This window comes from Haliotis asinina, chromosome 4 (genome assembly GCF_037392515.1).
Source record: "Haliotis asinina isolate JCU_RB_2024 chromosome 4, JCU_Hal_asi_v2, whole genome shotgun sequence".
NCBI classification, from domain to species: Eukaryota; Metazoa; Mollusca; class Gastropoda; order Lepetellida; family Haliotidae; genus Haliotis; species Haliotis asinina.
In genome coordinates this window covers 55728941-55750640 of record NC_090283.1, presented here as the reverse complement: position 1 = coordinate 55750640, position 21700 = coordinate 55728941, and the positions used below count along the sequence as shown (strand labels likewise).

The 21700-nt window shown below is 39.9% G+C and overlaps 1 pseudogene; it reads right to left on the bottom strand.

The window, feature by feature from the left end:
• Window positions 1-1610: 1610 nt before the first annotated feature.
• LOC137281020 (uncharacterized) lies at window positions 1611-3780 on the bottom strand (annotated as a pseudogene).
• Between the last annotated feature and the right edge of the window lie 17920 nt (window positions 3781-21700).

The following is a 21700-nucleotide window of genomic DNA, read 5'->3' as shown; positions in this document are numbered from 1 at the left end:
TATATTGTAACCGTTTTGCATGATCACTCTGACGCTTCCAGAACGCGTAGGCAGTATGACGTGCACACATTGCGGTTGCGGTATTAGCTATGTAAGATCCCACCCTATCTTCGTTTGATTTATCGTAATCGTTTTTGAGTGATGGAACTGTTGCTGCATGGTGTCTTATATTAGGGAGGCGTACGAAGTTAGGTTGAACAGAAGTCATCTCGGGTTGCATGTTTGAGTCGCATGGACCAAATTGTACTCTTGTTCTGTTTCCAAATTCAGGAAAATGCAATTAATGTGACTGTTAGGAGGGAACAAAAAGAGGGGTAAAAATTTGTCATGACCAGCCTCAGTTCCGTAAGAAGCGACTAACGAGATCGGGTGGTCACTGACATGGCTGCTCGTTGTGTTTCCATGCAGCGACCACAAACCCTTTGCAACGCTACTACATCCGTAGGTTAATGATTTGAGATTTGAGACAAACAAACTCTAGATTTGAGACAAGTCGTTTCTTTACAAGCGGGTCACTTTTTTGTGCGTTTTTTTTCACTCGTAATGATAGCTAGTGATAAGACATTGCATTTAGGTTCGGTGACCTGTGTCTCGATCCACGAAGCATTCGTAGACTTACGACTTGTCTGTTAGTCTTCTATTACGAACGTCATATCATTACAAACGCTTTGTGGATCGGGATCCTAGTTATTTGCATGGCTTCATATCCCGACTGCGAGGATCCTTGCCCACCCAACGCATTCTATGTACAAAACACATAACACCCACCACACCCCTCCAACCCCCTGCCTATTTCAAATAATAAATTAAAAGCAAAATAGCTGACCACCAAACCACCACCCCCATCCCCATCCCCCAGCTAAAATATCTGTACAAAACACCTGACCCTAAGAAAGAAATACATGAAGACGTCCTGCTGGATTAGTTTATACACAAAACAAGCTTCATCCACACTTCATATCCAAGTCACTGTTAACTGATTTCAAATTTCTATTTCTCTGTTCATGCTTTCATTTCCCAACAGAATGCAGAGAGGTTAGATTTGTATACAAGAATAATAGAAACGTAAAAGTGAAGAAGATTATTTACAAGTCAGGTTTTAGATTGTACATTTCTAGAAATCATACAAGTTTAGTTATAATCAATCATCACATTCATAACTTGTTTTTTTCAACGCGTGTTTATGCCACTTACAACATCATGCACATCGTGTCCATAGCATGACAAGACATCCCTGTGCCCTCCACATTACCAGTGTGGAGAAAGGTGTCAAAATACAAGCATTTTAATTTCTTACGTGACAGCAACAAAATGAGGACATCGGTAGTAATCAGGAGGGGGTTATAGTTAAAACGGCAACACAGCAGAACGGCACCAAAATCGTTTGGTGAAAACGGCACCAAATTGGCGAAAGCGGATACTGATTAAAGGGCTAAAACGTCACCATATATCAAACATTGTTATACTGACTTTATTGACTTTATTATTATGTTGACTTTATTGTTTAATTGTTTGTAATGTTTAGATGTTTATTTCAAGTTATCAAGCATTCTTTAGGGTTTGTTTGGTGGTCCTGAAAAGGACCGTTGAGATAAGAGTTTTTTTTAAACTCAATGGATGCGCCCATGAATTGCCGCACATCTCGTCAGGAGTTGAGACAAGGAAAGATCACCATCCTTGAACTGGTTCCACAGTGAGAAAACCTCATCTTGCCTTGCCGATGACGTCTTTCGTACATAAGCCTTCAGACGTCCCTCCTGGATGAGCCTCGTCTGGAGGGGAAGGAGCTTAGCCTCCTGGTATAGCTCTGGGACCAGGCGGTAAATTCCCAGCGACTGCTCCCTCACCTTGTTGTTCATCCACCTGTGCCAGCCTAAACAGAAAAACACATACGGTTATTACTATAAATGTATTATTATTTTATTCAAGAATATCGGTAACTTTTATTATAATAATGTCTACATGTATGTATTTTGAAATGAAATGTATACCTTCAACAAAGTTGTTAGTCCTGACAGCAATGTTGAAGATGGACCAGGTGCTTGGGGTGAACATAGGGTGGGTGATCCATTGACTTTCGAAATAGTCAGTGAGTTGACGCAACATCCCATTAGCTGGAACCCTATCCGATATTCTGTTGAATAGCCTTGTCACATCAGCCGCAGGAAGAAATGGGAGCGCCATTAGCTTCCTCACAAACTTGTGAATGTTGTCATCCTCCATGTAAGCTACCTGAAATAGTACATACACATATGAATATGATTATTCATGAAAAATGTGAATATGAAACGCATAAAGATTATCAAATGTCAAATGCAACGAATATATTATATATATGAACGTACCTGTAGACCCTCTTGACATTTCCGCCAAACTGCTTGGGTCATGTGGAACAAACACCCACGGATACGGATATCGGGCAGAGACTTCCGTACAGCTTTCCAGGCAGCCAGCTCAAAATCCAAGATTATTGTTTTCACTATTTCACTGGTTTCTTCGGAAGAGCCTCTAGGATGTTCTTGAAAATCTTGACATAATCAGATGTCCTCCGCCTTGACATGATAACAAACACAAGAGGCACCAGCTTAAAGTCCTTGCCAGCCCGCACAAAAGCATGAATAGTCAGTAGCTGATGGAACGGCCCTTTGACAATCTTAAAAGTACCGTCCATGAACCACTGCCTACTCACACTCAAGTGCTGTAACTGCCGGTCAGTGGCAAACACCAAATGCCTCTCGCCTTTGTTTCTTACGTCACCACGCAAGAAGTAGTCAGGTAAAAAGTTGTCATCCAACTGAAAGTAGAAGAAAAGTAACATTACACAAGGGCAAAGTTGTTCTAGAAAAATATTTATGTTTATGTATTACTATAGTTTTTACACAGCCATATAACAAACATGTACCTGAAAGTCCAAAAAACGAGGTTCTTTAGGACGAAGAAGCTCCCTCGTTCTATTGGCCATCCTCACTAAAGTGGCTTGGTTCTGACGACCACCAGGCTTGTCCGGATCGACGTGGTTTTGCTGAGCCTCCTCAGCAATGCTGGCTCCCGACATATAGATATTGTTGACGGCTTTTTCCTTCACCTGCAGAATATAACAACTGCACAATGACACAACCGTTAATACACTAATCTCAGTTTCACAATTTCGGATTAATTACACAGGTAACAAGTTCGGACAATCATTAAACAAACACGATAATTACCTCCACTCTCACTCTGATCACTGTCAACTGACCAGGTTGGGGTGGGTGACAATGACGGTGTTTTCCCTCTTCAAAGAATCTCCGAACTGGATTACCGAGGCAGGACACGTTGTTGTTTTGTTTCTGACACTGCAACGCCAGTATGTTCGGTTGGTCGTTGATTTCTGTAACAAAAAATATCATTTTATTTCAAACATATTTTAAATATTAATAATCAACTATTACATTTGCATACACATGTATTTAGGAAGATGTGTCTGTACTTACCCGAATGACATATGTGAATCCATACGAATCCACAAGCTTCTTTTTTTCCTTTCTGGGAGCCAGTGTCTACGACTGTAAAGACGTTCTCTGGAATATCAGCTGTAGGGGGATCGAGGATGGTGGTTTCAATCGTAGTTCGTTCACGGTCATCATGGTCGTCTGGAGTTGGCAGTGACGCTGATGATATGTTAATGTCAGATATATCAGAAGCCCTTACTTCAGCTTCCACATCCATAGCTTCTTCTTCTGGGGGATTTGACTCGGCAGTTGATTCCAGACTTAGATGGAAGTTGACGATGTCCAGCATGTTGTCAAAGGAATTCCCTTCACACCAAACACATCTTGCTTGGGCAGGGTGTAAAGTATTGTCTGTCGTTCATATAAAGTATCCTCCTTATAAAATAACCAGAACTTTCTTTCACAGCCATGTTTAGGGCGATGTCCATGGCTTTTTGTGTGTTGCTCTTCATCACCATGGCCGCCGTGTTGTAACATGGCATGATGACCACAGGGTGGAAGCGTTGTCAACACGGAATTTGGAGTCGTCTCCGAAGGAACCCTAACAACGTCATTTCCTTTCTGGAGAGTGAAAGAAGAACACGTGGAGCAAGAGTAAACGTAAGTCGTTCCCCGCATTTTCACACTTTTATAAGAATATTAGGTTTTACCATTTGGCACACGAAATTTACAGATCTTTCTGTAGTGGCTTGACACCGTCTACATTTATCGCAGTCGCCCGTCAAGCAACGACTCAATCCTGAGTATCGAAACAAAATTGCGGAAAATGATCGTTTCAGCAGGTAATATCCTTATCAACAGGCACGCTTTTTAGCTGTCAATTCTAGTTCTTTTCGGTCTTCACTCACAGCGCAGGCTTTATTGCGCGAATAATTTTTCAATTATCGTCGAAAACTCAAACTGTACATTTCTTATGGGGTTGTTCACGTTAGCAAACTGTTCATTGCATTGTGATTTTGCTGTCCAGGGATTTGACAGTTTATAGTTTTAACCGACATGTCGTCAAACGTTATGCTAGTGATATTTGTTGTGGAGAGGAAAGTTTTGTTCATTATTGTTGTAGTTTCTGAGTAATATACTGATGGCAAAAGGCAAGAACATGAAGTGCCACTTTCACTGCTGACGCTTTGTGATGACACAAAGGTACTAAACATCATTACAAGACAAACTCCAGTCATTATGGCGTAATCTGAGTTATGTTGAAATGGTAAATTTTTCGGCAACTAAAGATCTTTGAGCATACATAAAAACGTTTAAGTGTAAGGTGGGATATGTGATTGTTCAGCACAAACTGTAGACTATGGACTGTTTGATGACATAGTTTCCACAAATCAAAATTGATATGATGACAATTATTAATGGGAGTCACCTCCCGACATCTTCGCCTCATCGAGAACACTAGATTAGGCTAAGATATTATACGAAGGGTGGGATGACGCTGCAACAGTGGATTAGCAGGTGATTGGTGAAGCCTTGCGTCAAATTAATTTCCCACTCAGTGGTAAACCCCTTGGTATCTGCTCACCTGTGGGGCTAGTCTCTTGATGTTGATAGTTTCTGAAATTTTGCGTCGTCGCCAATCATGGATGTTCGATGCTACGATGGTTGTTGCTTGCCAGTGAAAGGAATGTGATGGACTGTTCACAATGTGTTCAGAAAGGCCTGGGTATTGTTGTACAGAAAACCAAATAAGAGGACAGAATTGAGTTCCTTTACTGGCAAAGTCCAAGTCCTGTTCTCAGTCCAGTAGAACACTATGGAATGAGACTTAAATACATGTAAACCGGTGGGATGAAACCCTTGACCAACTTACAAGAGATATGCAGATATACACTGAATATACTGAATGTTTGAGACAACTTAGCAATGAGATGTTTGATAGGAATTTAGAAGTTGGCAGGGTAATAAAAGACACTTGTTATGGAGGTGTCCTCTCATTCTGCCCACAGCTAAAAACAACACAAGTCATGGTCTGTTGGTTACAACTGTGTAGGCAGAATGAGAAAGTGATAGATACTGCTTGACCCTACCTCCCTATAAGAAAAAGTGGAACAATCTGATTTTTTGTGTCTTTACTTACTTACTTTTTTCTTATTGTTACCTATCAGTTAAAATCATTGAATAGACTGGCTTTTCCCTGATCCTCCTTTAATCTCTTTGTTCCTCTGGTTAATTAGTTATCTCTATTAAGTATCTTCAGAAAAATAATGACTAGACTGTTTTTCTCTCTTGTCCAGCTTTAATCATTTTCTTCTTCTGATTAATTAGTTTTCTCTGTAAGGTGTCTTTATGATATTATGACCAGACTGGCTTCTCTCTTCTCCACGTTTTATCCCGTTGTTCGTCTGGTTAATTAGTTTTCTCTACTACTTATCTTTATAACCAGACTAGTTTCTACTAAATCCCTTTGTGCATTCAAGTTACCTGCAAAGTGGACATGATATATAAACCGAGTTTAGCTGTCTGTAACACTGCTGTTATGGCTGGTTTACAGAGAGTTGAGTTTATCACTTCCCAGGCAGGAGGCCAGCAAGACCTGTGCAGGTATCGCAGACAGACTGTGACGTACTGGAAATGTGTCTTTACCAGCTGCCGTGGAAAGGTAAGCACCGTCATCGCCACATCACCACGGTGTCATAAAAGATCCGACTACTCTGCGACTGATGAGTACCTTGAGGACACGTGCCAGGACAGAAGTTACACCGATTCAACATATCTTTGAAGATGAAATGAAAACCTTGACCGTTGATGAAGCTGCAACAACACCCTCCTTTGGTAGCATCGATGCTGGTCTCTTTCAACACCGACGAAAGAATCTTCCTCCACTCCCAAATACCCTGGCTGATGTCTCTATATCATATGTATCATGTTATCCACTGTAAATGAAATATGAACACAATCAGTATTGTAATATACTGGGCTATTCCTTGCCCCTTAACATTCCCTACCTCAAGTCCACTGTTCAAGAAAACTGCCGGTATAGATGTGACCTTCAGGTCTGACAAAACACTGAAGACCATTCTGAAGGCCAATGGCAGATGTACACCAACCAACACCACTCACAAGCTCAGGGGCTGCAGCTACAAGCTTATGTGTGACTATGGCCGCAGCTGTGTAGGAGAGACAACTCTCCCCATTGACATAAGGCTGAAAGAGCACAGAACTTCAGTAGAAAAATCAGATCTTTACCTACCCAACGCCTGCAGCTACGAAATTATTTAGACTCAAGACTTCACCAATCCCCTCTTAATCCTCTATAACAGCTTCATCCCCACCCTTAGTATCTTAGCTCACTATCAGCCACCCTATTGTATACCAATCAGACTCATTGTATTACTACCTACTCCATCTGCTATGTATACCTTGTTCTACTCTGGTTTCCTCCCAATTGTTATTTCATTATTACCTACTCCATCTGCTGTGTATACCTTGTTCTGCACTGGCTTCCCCCAATTATTATTTCATTAATACCTACTCCATCTGCTATGTATACCTTGTTCTACACTGGCTTCCCCCAATTGTTATTGCATTATTACCTACTCCATCTGCTATGTATACCTTGTTCTACACTGACTTCCCCCAATTGTTATTTCATTATTACCTACTCCATCTGCTATGTATACCTTGTTCTACACTGGCTTCCTCCCAATTGTTATTGCATTATTACCAACTCCATCTGCTATGTATACCTTGTTCCACACTGACTTCCCCCCAATTGTTATTGCATTATTACCTACTCCATCTGCTATGTATACCTTGTTCTACACTGGCTTCCTCCCAATTGTTATTGCATTATTACCTACTCTATCTGCTATGTATACCTTTTTTACCTCCTCAACATTGGCCTCCACGCTTTGTTACTATATTATTACCTATCCCTTTGTTGTTATTGTTAACCCCTTTGACGCATTCCCTTATGTTGTCTTTCTTAATCCCTGTTATATGTATAAAAGCCGGTTCTGTGCTGTATTGCTTTACTCCTGCTTGAAAGTGGTATAGAAGCTATACCGAAGCATCACAGAAATAAAGACGTTGACCATCCATAAAGTATTATACTCTTCTAGCAATATATTACCTGTCAATAAAGCGGTGAGGACAGCACACTGCCAGAAATGGATTCACGGAAATCGCACTGCCAGTAATGAGACAACTCGCTAGACCAGTTAAAATGTGTGGTAATTTCACTGCCAGAAGTGGGACTAAATCATTCCACGGCGGTAATACATGATCGAGTCTGAGCAAGACCATCCAGTGATCAACAGTATGAGCATCGATCTGCTCGACCGGGAATCGATGACATGTGTCAACCATGTCATTGAGCCGCTTGACTACCCGATCTCCTTAGTCACTTCTCATGAGAGCGAAAAGGACCACCATTTCTCAAATCAAAAACTTTGGTTTTGTTATGATTACCTTGCATACTTGCTTCCTGACAGAACATTTCAAGAGGGTTAATGTTTCTCCGCATCTGGTTGCAGGTATCTGAGAATGCTGATTCATCATCAGCAAACATTAAAGAAAAGACATTATTAAGACTTCTCCCTTTCCACCTTCACGTTCCATTACCATGTATAAATAGTTGATAACAATTATGGACATTAGAGCGTAAAAATAACGCTGACAAGCAAGCCATTAACGATTGTGTAATGCGTGAACTCGAACTTCATGTCCCGCACGTCATTATCGTGAAGAAAACAGGAACTAAAAACAATCACTTGAAATGGGAATCCACTGGATCGTGACTCGCTTAGGGACACGCAATCTGTGTCGCTAGTTGGCAGGCCTACAGCCACTGATTAGTGTTGAGGAGACATGTCTCATCAGTAGATTTGTATCGATATCAACTAACTATCGGTAATCGGACCTGTTCAATCATGAAATACGCCTGTAACATTGTCCACCGTAAATGCTACCTCTGCTTCTTCAAATATTCATTGTAAAAACTAACACATGGTTGCTGCAAGTTCATGATTTCAAATGGGTAGTGGGTCCCCTGCATATACTAACAAGCCGGAATCTTTACAAGCCGCGATATCAGCAGCTGGCCAGTGCTTGCCAGTATTGCCATGCGGTATAGAATCACGGAATCGTATTATCCAGGACTAGGAGCAATGCCAGCTCCACGACAAAGACCGTCAGTATCACGTCGTGCACGACAACCCCGTAGTGTGTCATACTTCACTGCTTGTTCCTTACAAGACACCGTATAATAAGAGGCACGCAGAGTCACCACGGAGCTTAGCTCGCTTAGAGGTGTCTGGGTAGTTCGAAGACCGCCTAAAGCGACACTAAAGATGCATGTATTGAAATTTGTCCCTGGTATTTTCAGCCTTGTGATAGTCTTTTTCCTGATATCTGAAGGTGAGTTTTGTGTACTCTGCTTTACAGACACCTAATATTTGTATGCGTGTGTGTGATAGCTAGTGATAAGACACGGCATTTAAGTTCGGTGACCCCCGATCCACAAAGCATTCGTAGACTTACGACTTGTCTGTTAGTCTTCTATTACGAACGTCATATCACTACAAACGCTTTGTGGATCGGGATCCTAGTTATTTGCATGACTACATATCCCGACGGCGAGGATCCTTGCCTATGATATTGTATTCTTTACTCGGTTATTAACTGGCCATTCTTGTATGGTTGGAATATGGCGGATGTTTGGTATAATACGAAATTGCACATATTTCGAGACGTCGCCATGCAGTGACTAAATTACGTTACTCCAAGATTTTGTGCACTGTCTTACCGTTGACTCAAATCTATGCTCGCTCATTCTGATAGTAAGCTGTTTTAGCAGGCCATTTAATGCAAAGCAAAACCTTAATGATTTGATGTAATGAGTGAATGAGTTAATATTTAATGTCACACTGGCAATATGTCACCCATATCGTGACGAAAACACATGTGACATTAAAATGGCATATTTGTAGATCATTAAAATCTGTCGACAAAGGACAGATAAAACAACTAGAATATCACAATTATAATTAAAAGTAGTTAAACCTAATAAAACTATTTGGACAATATTTTCACAGTACTTTAACCCCCTTCGTGGATACAGCCACTATCGATCGAACCTACTAAACATTAAAATACAACTATATACAGAACATATCCAAAAAGAATCCCAGTAAATCAGTGAGAACTAACAGTGTTAAAAAGATCCTTAACTGTTTTTGCAGTAAAATATTTAGCCCTTGTGATGCTAATGATTTGATGTATTGATGCCGGTATGGAAACAGTGGCTCTTTTCTACTGATGATCGCTGTTTTACCTAGATACTATTTACATTTGTTGTTTCTTTCTCTCTGTAACTACAGCATCATCTTCAGTTTGCCCATCAGGCTGGACGAGCAATGGAACAAACTGCTACTTCTTCAATTCTTCTGAAACGGACTGGCATTCCGCTAACAACGACTGTCAACAAAGGGGCGCACATCTGGCAAGCATTCATAGTGAATCGGAAAATACATATGTCTCAAGTATGGAAGCTTAACTATATAACCACTACCTGAATATATCATTTCTACTTTGTATCCGATCCGACCCGTGAAGTTCCGGGGTAGTACAGGTCGTCAGCAACCCATGCGTGTCCATAAAAGACGACCATGCTTGTCGCAAGAGGCGACTATCGGGATCTAAACTCACTCATTCACTAGTATCCTGCTCTAACGTATGTAATAGAATCATTTAAACTGTCCAGCATGATTATGACATTGATGAACTTTGTATAAAGAAATAGCCATTTTAATACATGTCATAATTTAAATTTTACGTAACTTTCTGACACCACGCTGTACCTTGACTCAACTCTCTGCCTACATAGATTTCAGTTGAACAAACTGCCACTTCTTCAGGACTAGCATTCCTCTAACGACGATTGTCCGGAAAAAGACCCACATCTTGCATATCTCACAAGCTTTCATTGCGTATCGGAAAATATGTACCATGCTGTACCATGACGTAATATTCTGACCTCGATAAACGTCTGGAAAGTTATTTGAAAAGAAACCAGCCAAATTATAGCTATTGCATACAGTGTACAATCACGTCTGATTGGGATCTAGGTTGACCAGTGTATTTGACATGTTTGTGTCAGGTTTTGATTCCTCTGCGAACATCTGGATCGGATATAATGACCTTAGTGAAGAAGGTTCTTTTCGCTGGACGGACGGGTCTGCACTTGACTTCTCCAACTGGGCGTCAGGTACATAGTATCGTAAGCTTGTAGCAATACAGAAATTGTTCTCTTCTGGGTGACAACTGAACACACTAATACAGTAACGGCAAGTGAAAACTCATCATAAAACTGTTTGAATTAATTGCAGGGACATAATAACAATTAACGAGTCAGACCACTGAGCTCCACACTTGTGGAACCTTCAGACAATGACATCAGTTCGTTTTCATGCTGCATGGGTAGGTGTCTTGAGAGAAACCTTTGAAATGCATATTCATCGTGAGAGGATATTTCTTTACGTTTATGCTGTGACGTTGTAGCACGTTATGGCTGGGAGATAACCCTTGTGACTTATCAATTACTGTTTGGAAATAAGATGAATGTTAGACCCAAATGATAACTTCTAACTTTCAGTTGAAGCCAAACGCGTCTAAAATTGATACCGTCTGATTTTACTGATTGACCAATTCCGAACATTTCACGTAGCCATGATAGAATGGCCTTTCACCACATGGTAGCTTTGTTATGCATGACGTGTTGTGTACACGATGCATTGTTTTCAGGATTTTTGGTGAGTGTAAATGTGCTTTCAGGTGAGCCTAACAACTCAGGAGGAGAGCACTGCGTTGCGATCAACTTTCGGGGTATTGGCAAGTGGAATGACTTTCCTTGTGACTTTCAGAGGATGTATATTTGTGTTAAGAAAGGTAGACTGTCATTTTTGTAGATGCATGTATTATTTCTTTATTCATTGTTAACTTTACGTTCAGAATAATAACTGGTGAAGACAAGAACAGGACCAATAACAGACCGAGACTCTCACATACTCTTTACTAATACTTTTTCATTGATACGATACGGTCACTTACAAGGCACTAAACTCAACGGCGCAGGGGCACTGTGAAGTTTAATAGTCATGTGAATTGTCCCAGCAGGTACCCATTCTCTGCTGTTTTAACAGAGGCAATTTTGAACAATCTTACTCGGCTAAGGTGAGGCCACTTGTGTCAAGTGAGCGTTATTGTGGGACAGGACAGAAGTCCTAGAACCCTCTAGCAGCGAAACTCCCGAAGACGGTCACCCATCCAAAACTCTCCATGACCAACTTCAACTGATTCGTGACCAGAACTCTATAATAAATCCCACTAGACGTACATTAATGACATAAGGTATTTGTCTTCTGTGGATGTCTCTCAAAAGTGGGAATTCTTTTTGTACACGGCCATATACAGTAGTTGGAATAATGCTGAGTGCGGCGTAAAACTAAACTAAACTAGAACACATTTTGTACATATAATAAATCTGACGAAGGTCAAGGTCATGAGATGAAAAAACTGCCATATTCGTTTGTGTTTATACTTGCTCAAAAGGTACAGTAGGGATTTGTCACTTTGATTTGAATGCTCATTCTTCAGTCTCATATTTTGTGGTTGATATTATTGAAAATTCAAGATCAGCGTTCAGTTTCTGTAAACATAGTTCTTTCATGTTCAGGTTTTGAGTCATGGGTTTCTCTCCAAGCAGGAAACGTTACGAGTCATGCAGCGGAATTGTAACTGCATGTCACTAACTTACGTTAAGCACATCGATCAATAATAAATGTGTCAAACTTGGCTTAAGCATTAAAAACGTGGGCCACTTTCCAACATTCAATCATTTTGTGAATAACGCAAAACTTGAATACTAATACATCTTTCCGAGGTAACTCGTTGACACGCGCAAAAACGGAATGCTAATGAATGTTGTAGGTTCACCAATGTCAACAACATCTGCCACGACATCACCGACGAGTACAACCTGGGCAACCTCAGCAGAAGCATCTCTGACCACTATGTTAACTGACATGGGTAACTATACTTGAACGATCTCAACTCAATAATGCAGCATTTGTGTATCATTTTTACCACCGAAGTAACTTGTTTTGAGGCATATCCATCAGAGACGAATTAGGAGACACGACTGCCGAGAGAGACTGGGAGTGAGAGAAAAGTTACATGCATACTGTATGAGGCGTCTCTTTTCGTTTGAGATAATGACATTACATGCATAGGGTCATGCTTCAGTATTCAATCGTTTTGAGTAAGGCTGCAGTTTTGTATAACGCAATATAGAATGGTAAGAAATGTTGTATGTTCATCATCGTCATCAACAGCTGCAACGACATCACCGCCGAGCACAACCTGGTCAACCTCGGCTGAAACATCTCCGACCACTATGTTAACTGAAAAGGGTAATTATGCTTGAACACTCTTAACCATTATTCTTGTTCAAAAGAGGCTAATGAAAATGCCAGTGTGAGCATTCGAGCTGACTAGAATCTACATACAGTTTATGTAAGCATTTTGTAATCAAACATATAACATGATATACGGTCAATAATACAACATTTATGTATTATTTTTACCATCGAAGTAACACGTTTTGAAATTCATGAAAGACGAGTTCGGAGACACGTGTGCTGAGAGAACAGAAGGCGGAGAAAAGTTAAATGGAAATAATGACATTACTAGCATCGGGTCATGCGTTAGCGTTCAACCGTTTTGAGTAAGGCTGCGGATTTGTATAACACAGTATTTGAGTGCTAAGCCGTGTTATGGGTTCAGCATCATCAGCAACTGCTGCAATGACATCACTGGTAAATGTTACTTTGGCAACCACAACGAGATTGACTTCGACCGCAGACACATCTTTCGCTTCTCCTTTAACTGAAAAGGGTAACTATACTTGGACACTCTAAACCAATATGCTTGTTCAAAAGAAGTTCACGTAAATGTTGATGTGAGCATTCCAGATGATTAGAATCTACATGCAGGTTGTGTAAGCATTTTGATATCGAGCGTATAAGATGATACATATTTCAGTCGTTTCGTGTAAGGTTGCAAGATTTTTACAACACTAAAACCTAATGCTAATAAATGTTGTAGTTACACCATCGTCAACAACTTCTACAACGGTGTCACCGACGAGTACAACCTGGTCAAGCCGGGCTGAAACATCTGTGTTAACTGAGAAGGGTAACTATACATGAACACTCTTAATCAGTGTGCTTGTTCTAAAGAAGTGCATGTAAATGTTAAGGTGAGCATTCAAGTTGACTAGAACCTACATACAGGTTACGTATTATGAGCATTTTGATATCCAGCGTATAAGATGATACATATTTCATACAGCAGCATTAGTGTATTACTTGTAACACTCACGTAATACGTTTTGAATCTACATACAGGTTACGTAAATATATTTTGTGATCGAACGTATAACACGATACATATTTCACACAACAGCATTAGTGGATCATTTGTAACATTGAAGTTACACGTATTGAAACAAATTCATGAAAGATGACTTTGGAGACACGAGTACCGAGGGAATGGAAGTGAGAGAAAAATTAACTGTATTCTGTGCCATGGACGCCGCTTCTGATTACATGTATTTACATTATCGTGCATATGGCACTGGTGTGTTTATGTCCTGATACATTTTTATAGATTCCCCTATCCTGTTTAATGTCCTACTTCATTGTCATGTATGCTGCTTACGTTGTTTTAATGTCCTGATGTATTGGCACGCATGGTTCTTGTATATTGTTTGAATGTCCTAATGCATTATCGTCTCGCTGCTTATATCGTGTAATGTCCTAATATATTGTCATGAAGGTCGATTCTGTGGTTTCCATGTCCTGTATTGTTATGGATGTTGCTTCTGTGTTGTAATGTCCTAACATTCAATTACTTGCGAGGGATCCCGTTAACACTTCAAAGTCATTTTCAAGTACACAAGTGGGAGCTTCCTGAACTAGTAGCATGAACTGGATTGTCAGAGTCTCTTGTTTTCTATCGAGAACAGGTTCCATGTGTAAACAGCAGAGGATACCGTACCGGTGTCTTTTCCATGTAAAGAACCGTTTGATGATCAAATGTCTCAAACCTGAACGGAACATTAAAAACAAAGAGGGATTGTACAACATTCAGTCGTTTTCTGTAAGGTTGCAAGATTTTTACAGCACTAAAACCTAATGCTAATAAATGTTGTAGGTACACCATCGTCAACAACTTCTACAACGGTGTCACCGACGAGTACAACCTGGTCGAGCCCGGCTGAAACATCTGTGTTAACTGAAAAGGGTAACTATACAAGAACACTCTTAACCATTATGCATGTTCAAAAGAAGTGCATGTAAATGTTAAGGTGAGCATTCAAGCTGACTAGAATCTACATACAAGTTACGTAAGATGATGATACATATTTCATACAGCAGCATTATTTTATTGCTTGTAACATTGACGTAATACGTTTTGAAACAAGTATTTTGATATGGAACATATAATGTGATATATGGTCAGTAATACAGTGAGTGAGTTTATGGCTTCTGTAATACAGCACAGGTATATTGTTGTGTATTACTTTTCGTTTTGACGCATATTCCAAAGGGATGAATTAGGAGACACGACTGCTGCGAGAATGGAAGTAAGCGAAAAGTTAAATGTATACTGTATGAGGCGCTTCTTTTCTTTTGAGATAATGACATTACAGGCACAGGGTCATGATTCAGTATTTAATCGTTTTGGGTAAGGGTGCAGTTTATATAAAGCAATATTAGAATGGTAAGAAATGTATGTTCAGCATCGTCATCAACAGCTGCCACGACATCACCGTCGAGTACAACTTGGGCAACCCCGTCTGAAACATCTCTGACCACCATGTTAACTGAAAAGGGTAACTATACTTGGACACTCTAAACCATTATGCAGTCGTTTTCTGTAAGGTTGCAACATGTTTTACCGCACAAAAACGTAATGCTAATAAATCTTGTAGGTACACCATCGTCAACAACATCTACAGCGGTATCACCGACGAGTACAACTTGGTCAAGCCCGGCTGAAACATGTATGTTAACTGAAAAGGGTAACTATACGTGACCACTCTTAACCATTATGCATGTTCAAAAGAACAACCAATGACACACGGCACTGCAAACATTACCTTGTAAGGTATTATGCAAGGGCAAAAAAGGAACCTATGACAAGAATATAGCTAATGGAATTGCTAAAGCGGCGACAAGTAAAAGTTGTAAAGACTTTTGGAAATCAGTAAAAAGACATTGTAAAACTAACTTTGCACCTGCAAACATGTAGGCCGACATATGGTTTGGTTATTTTAGGGATCTCCTAAATCCCAAATTAGCTGAAAAATCGAAGTTTGTCAAAGATGTCAGAGAGTTGGTCATGCCGTTGGCAACTGCGACGCGTGTAGAAATCGTGATGATCTGTTAGGTACCGAGATCTCTGACAAAGAAATTTTGAATTCAATTAAGCATCTTAGGAATGGTAAATCCCCTGTGCGGACGGTATTCCTGCACAAGCTCTAAAAGAGTCATGTTCATTACTATTGCCATTTTACAAACGATTCTTCAATGACATATTGAACACAGGTCGGCTTCCAGAATCATGGCATATGGGTTTGATTGTACCCTTACATAGGAATAACTACAGGGGGATTGCCCTTCTTGATATTCTTAATACATATGTATGTATTCATGTACATACCAGAATCACGCATTAAAATGTGGGTTACCATACAAGAAGTGATATCCGAGTCACAGGCGGGATTTAGGGAAGAATATAGTACAACTGACCAAATATTTATTCTCAACTCTATAATGCATAGATATATCAGAAAGAACGCGGCAAATTCTATATATTGTATTTTCGTCTATTTCAAGACAACGTTCGACACAGTGGATAGAAAGAAAATTCTTTCAGTTCTCCCAAATAATGGCCTACATGGCAAAATGAACACTTTACTTCGTAATATGTATACAAATGTTAAGTCTGCTGTCCGGTGTAGTAAGCAAAGAATATCGAAGGTATTTAATTCTACAACAGGAGTCAGACAAGGTTGCATCTTTTCACCTATTTTATTTATTCTATATATCGAGGAACTTGTTACAGATATCTTGAACAGTGACCTCAGTGGTGTGTTTATTGACGAAGCTGTTAACGCACTTTCCATTCTCCTGTTTGCCGACAATGTTGTTTGGGGACAGTGTCATAAATTTACAAAAGAAAATTGATATTCTAGAAATGTTTTGCAAGACTCTCTATAAATACCGACAAAACCAAGGTCGTAGTCTTTTAAAAAGGGGGCAAAATATCAAAACATGAAACGTGGCACATCGGTAATGAGAAACTTGAAACTGTCAATTACTAACCCTCTATCCAGGCGCTCCGGATTCTATTGTACTATTATGAATGTCGATGTACTATTAGCCTCATGGCCATTCATACAATAATGTCTGTCTCAATTAGGATGCACGAGATAAACGGGATTTATGAGAGAATGGAAGCGAAAGAAATATTAAATGTATACGCTGAGTGGCGCCTCTTTTCTTTTGAGACAATGACATTACATGCATGGGGGTCATGCTTCAGTATTCAATCGTTATGAGTAAGGCTGCAGTTTTGTATAACGCAATATTGGAATGGTAATAAATGTTGTAGGTTCAGCATCATCATCAACTGCTGCAGTGACATCATTGGTAAATGTTACTTGGGCAACCACAACAACGAAACTTGACGTCTATTGTAACTGAAAAAGATTACTATGCTAGAATGAGCTTAACCATTATGCTTATGAATTTCAAGATGGCCATACATTTTACGTAAGCATTTTGACATGGACCGTATATCATGATATGTATTAAATGAGACAACATGTATGTATTATATTTACCATTGAGACCCGTGAAGGTCCCGAGGTAGAATAGGCCTTCAGCAACCCATGCGTGCCATAAAAGGCGACTATGCTTGTCGTAAGAGGCGACTAACGGGATCGGGTGGTCAGACTCGCTGACTTGGTTGACACATGTAATCGGTTCCCCATTGCGCAGATCGATGCTCATGTTGTTGATCACTGGATTGTCTGGTCCAGACTCGATTATTTACAGACCGTCGCCATATAGCTGGAATATTGCTAAGTGCGACGTAAAACTAAACTCACTAACTCACTATTTACCATTGAAGTAAAACGTTTTGAAATTCATGAAAGATGAATTGGGAGACACGAGTGTTGAGAGAATGGAAGTGAGAGAAACATCAAGTGTACATTGTGTAAAGCGCTTCTTTCCTTTCGACATGATAAATGTTACGCTATGGATGCTGCTTCTGGTGTTTTACATTATCGTGCATGTAACGTATTTTGCTTCAAAGCCCAAATAATGTCCTAGTACATTGCCATGCATGCTGCTTGTACGTTTTTTGAATGTCCTATTGTGTTATCACAGATGCTTCGTCTGTGGTTTTAATGTCCTACTTCAATGTCATGCATGCTGCTTGTACGTTGTTTGAATGTCCTAATATATAGTTGTTTAAGCCGCCCAAGTTCTTTCAATGTCCTAATATATTGTCATTGATGCCGTTTCTGACGTTTTAATGTCGTAATAAACAGTCGTATTAAATTAGAGATCACTTAAATCGCAATAGACTTTGCTGAGTTTCGTAACTATTTTGTTGAATTAAATGAGTGTTGTAAACTGCACTTGTTTTAATTTGTAGCGCCATTGATGATGATAATATCCAGTATAGGGTGGCGTGCAACATTTCGTTCTTATGTTTACCTTTATACTTTACGCTAATCACAATATATTGCATGCTTTCGTTTTATGCACAATCGACGAGTGATGGATGATGACTGCTACTGTGAGACGACAGGCTTGACTACACAGGACTTACGCTGGTCTCAGCACGTGAATTTCCATACCAGTTCCCGTCTTATACAAAGAAAAATCACAGATGGTATGTTTATTATACTCCGACGTCATGCAAATATTACCTGATGGCACTGGCCTCTTAACGTTTCTTTTGTGTAGGAAATAAATAAATAAATAAATAAATAAATAAATAAATAAATAAATAAATAGATAGATAGATAGATAGATAGATAGATAGATAGATAGATAGATAGATAGATAGATAGATAGATAGATAGATAGATAGATAAATCAGCTAGACCAAACGATATTTATGAAAATGTGAATTTCAAATGTTGTCAAATGATGCTGAACTAATCGTAGAGATGCAACAGGCACACCTTCGTTTGCTCACAGATAAATGCATAAATATATATTAGTGCAACATTATCACAGGATGCATGTGGGTACACATCCCAATATCCGTCAATGTGTCAGCCCTGAAGTCAACAGCAACATGGTACGATGCCAGACTGAAGAGGGTCATACAAGTTGAAAAGTTGTTAGAGCTGCTCATGACGCCGTCTCTGGATAGTTTGGCTGCACTGGGAATCACCAGGTTGTGTTAATCAGTGTTCATGATGCCAATCACTAGATTATCCGGTCCAGACTGTGTTTCAAACCGCTGGCTGGAAAACTACTGAATGCAGAGTCAGACAAACAAGGCTGAGGCGTGTGTAGTTATTTAAAGGCGTGGCTCTCCAGTTTCCTCTTATCAGTGTAGACCGATGTATATTTTTATATAATTTCACTTGCTCATTGTTATTTTCAGAGCATATGGTTGAATTTGAAACCGCATGTTACTGTTTCAGTGTCCAAGTCTTTAGAAGTATATGAGTTTACGTTTTATTCACAGTGTAGAACTTCAAGGATGAACGCTTGGTAAAAGGTGGTATATAACAGAACCTTAACAATTAAGTCGTCGCAGTTGAAGTGTGTAAAACTGATAAATCAAGATACTCAGTGTGTATCAAAGTGGCTAGAAATGTTAATCTGACATGGTCGTATATTTCTCAACACAGATTCCACTCATTAATTCAAAATTATTACGCAAATAAAATCTCGGAATCTCTAACTGTTGTTTCGTTTGAACCAGTTATGCTTGGAGTGGGTTTGGCTATATTCCTGTTTTAGCAATATTCTCGCAAGATCACCAGAAATGGACTTCACACATAGTTTTGCCCACGTGAAGAATCGAACGTGGCGTGACAAGCGAACGCTTTAACCACTAGGCTACCCCACAGCAGCTGTTATGACTGGACAACAGGGTATGCAACGCGTATCATTCTGAGTACGTCATTAAGAGTGGTATTTAAACTATGAGAAGTAATTTCAACTCGTGTAGAAAATAATGTAAGGAAAACGAATAACTCAATAATTGCATACTAAAAGTCAATGATACAGATCAGATACAAACCATCCAAATGGAGCCAGGATATTCGTGCAATGTGACAATGGCCGCCATTGTGATGCGTCAGACCTTACACTTTGTTGGGTTTTTTGTTTTTGTTTTTTGTTGTTGTTTTTTTTGTTTTGTTTTGTTTTTTGCTGTTGAAATGAATGTCTACAATTTGCTACCAGCCTACAACATGTACAACCCGGCCTGGTAATCTGTAGAATAACATCACACACATACTGTAACACAATCTGTAGGTACATGTGATACGTTGCCGACGTTATGCCTTAACTGCTTTCACCTTTGGTGGTATCGTACATGTAAACCGATACAGATTAATCAGGTTCTGTTTGTGTGTCTAAGTTGTGTGATCGTTAATTGGTGCCTAACTACGTCCTGACCAGATCTTCAGGCTGTTTAATAAAAGAAATCGAGAACGAATGAGAAGAATGCAAAAAGATCAGCTTCTCCATGACGTGACCATAATCCCACAGGCTATAAAAATCTAAAGCATTATGTTACCAACGCCTAATACAATAGTTTTCAAGCCCGTTAGGTTTCGGGGTAGAATAGGCCTTCAGCAACCCATGCTTGCCATGAAAGGCGACTGTGCTTGTCGTAAGAGGCGACTAACGGGATCGGGTGGTCAGACTCGCTGACTTGGTTGACACATGCCTTCGGTTCCCAATTGCGCAGATCGATGCTCATGCTGTTGATCACTGTATTGTCTGGTCCAGACTCGATTATTTACAGTCCACCGCCATTTAACTGGAATATTGATGCGTGCGGCGTAAAAATAAACTCACTCATTCACTCAATAATTTTTCTGCCACTATGTTACGAAGAAGGTTATCAGATGGCACGGTATGGGAAATAATACGGATGCACCTGTACGTCCTTTGGTTGGGAAATGAATGTCCACTAAACAAATGTTACTCGTTTAATCAGAAGCTACATGGAAAACAATGATGTGAGGTCAGATCTTGAAGACGGGTCAGTCGAAACAGAAACAACAACCAGTTGGTATGGTGACATCTTCGTGTTGGTTTGGGGATGTGTCTCTTTTGTTGTCCCCAATTTGCACGTCATCCCCTCCCTGTTAGACCTGTATTCATGGATAACCAGCCTCATCCACACGTACTGTGAAGTGACAGCTTTCATTTAGCATTATGCAGTGACTGGCCTTCTTTGTCTCACCATGACAGACCTGAAGCCCCTGGAGCGCATTCGGGAATTATCGGGACACGTGCAGGTGTACCACCTGCTCAAAGTTTCTGTAAATTTAAACAGCTTTCCACCAAGAACGGCGACAGTGAACAGGTATGACGAGATACCAACCCCAAGATGTGTTTCTCTGTGGGACTAAGGTCGCTTTGAGGAGTGAGTGGGTTTATTTTCAATGCCGCTTTTCGCAATATTCCAACGGAGAACACCCGAAATAGACTTCGCACACTGCATCAATGTAGAGAATCGGACGAGCGAACGCTTTAACCGCTAGTCTACCCCAACGTCCTTCGTCTTGAGATATATGTATGATATGGTTGAAAGTGATACAAGGTGATACATGCCTCAGTGAAAGATATAATGTGAGTGGTTATTAACTAATTCTGAATTTCCATATTTGTCTTCGTGTTTTTATTTTCAAACAGAATACAGAGAGGTTATATAAGAATACTAGAGGCGTGAGAGAGAAAGACATAAATAAATCTAAAGTGTGCTTCTCACTATGTATTAGGTCATCTCGTGTTTTCCAAGAATAATCGCTTTTGAGGTAATTGTTTTGGAGGGAGTTTTACTTCTCGCTAGAAAGACACCTTCCCATGTTTTACTTTCCGTTAGTAAGACCGCTTCCCAGGTTTTACTTTTTCTAACTTTATATGAAC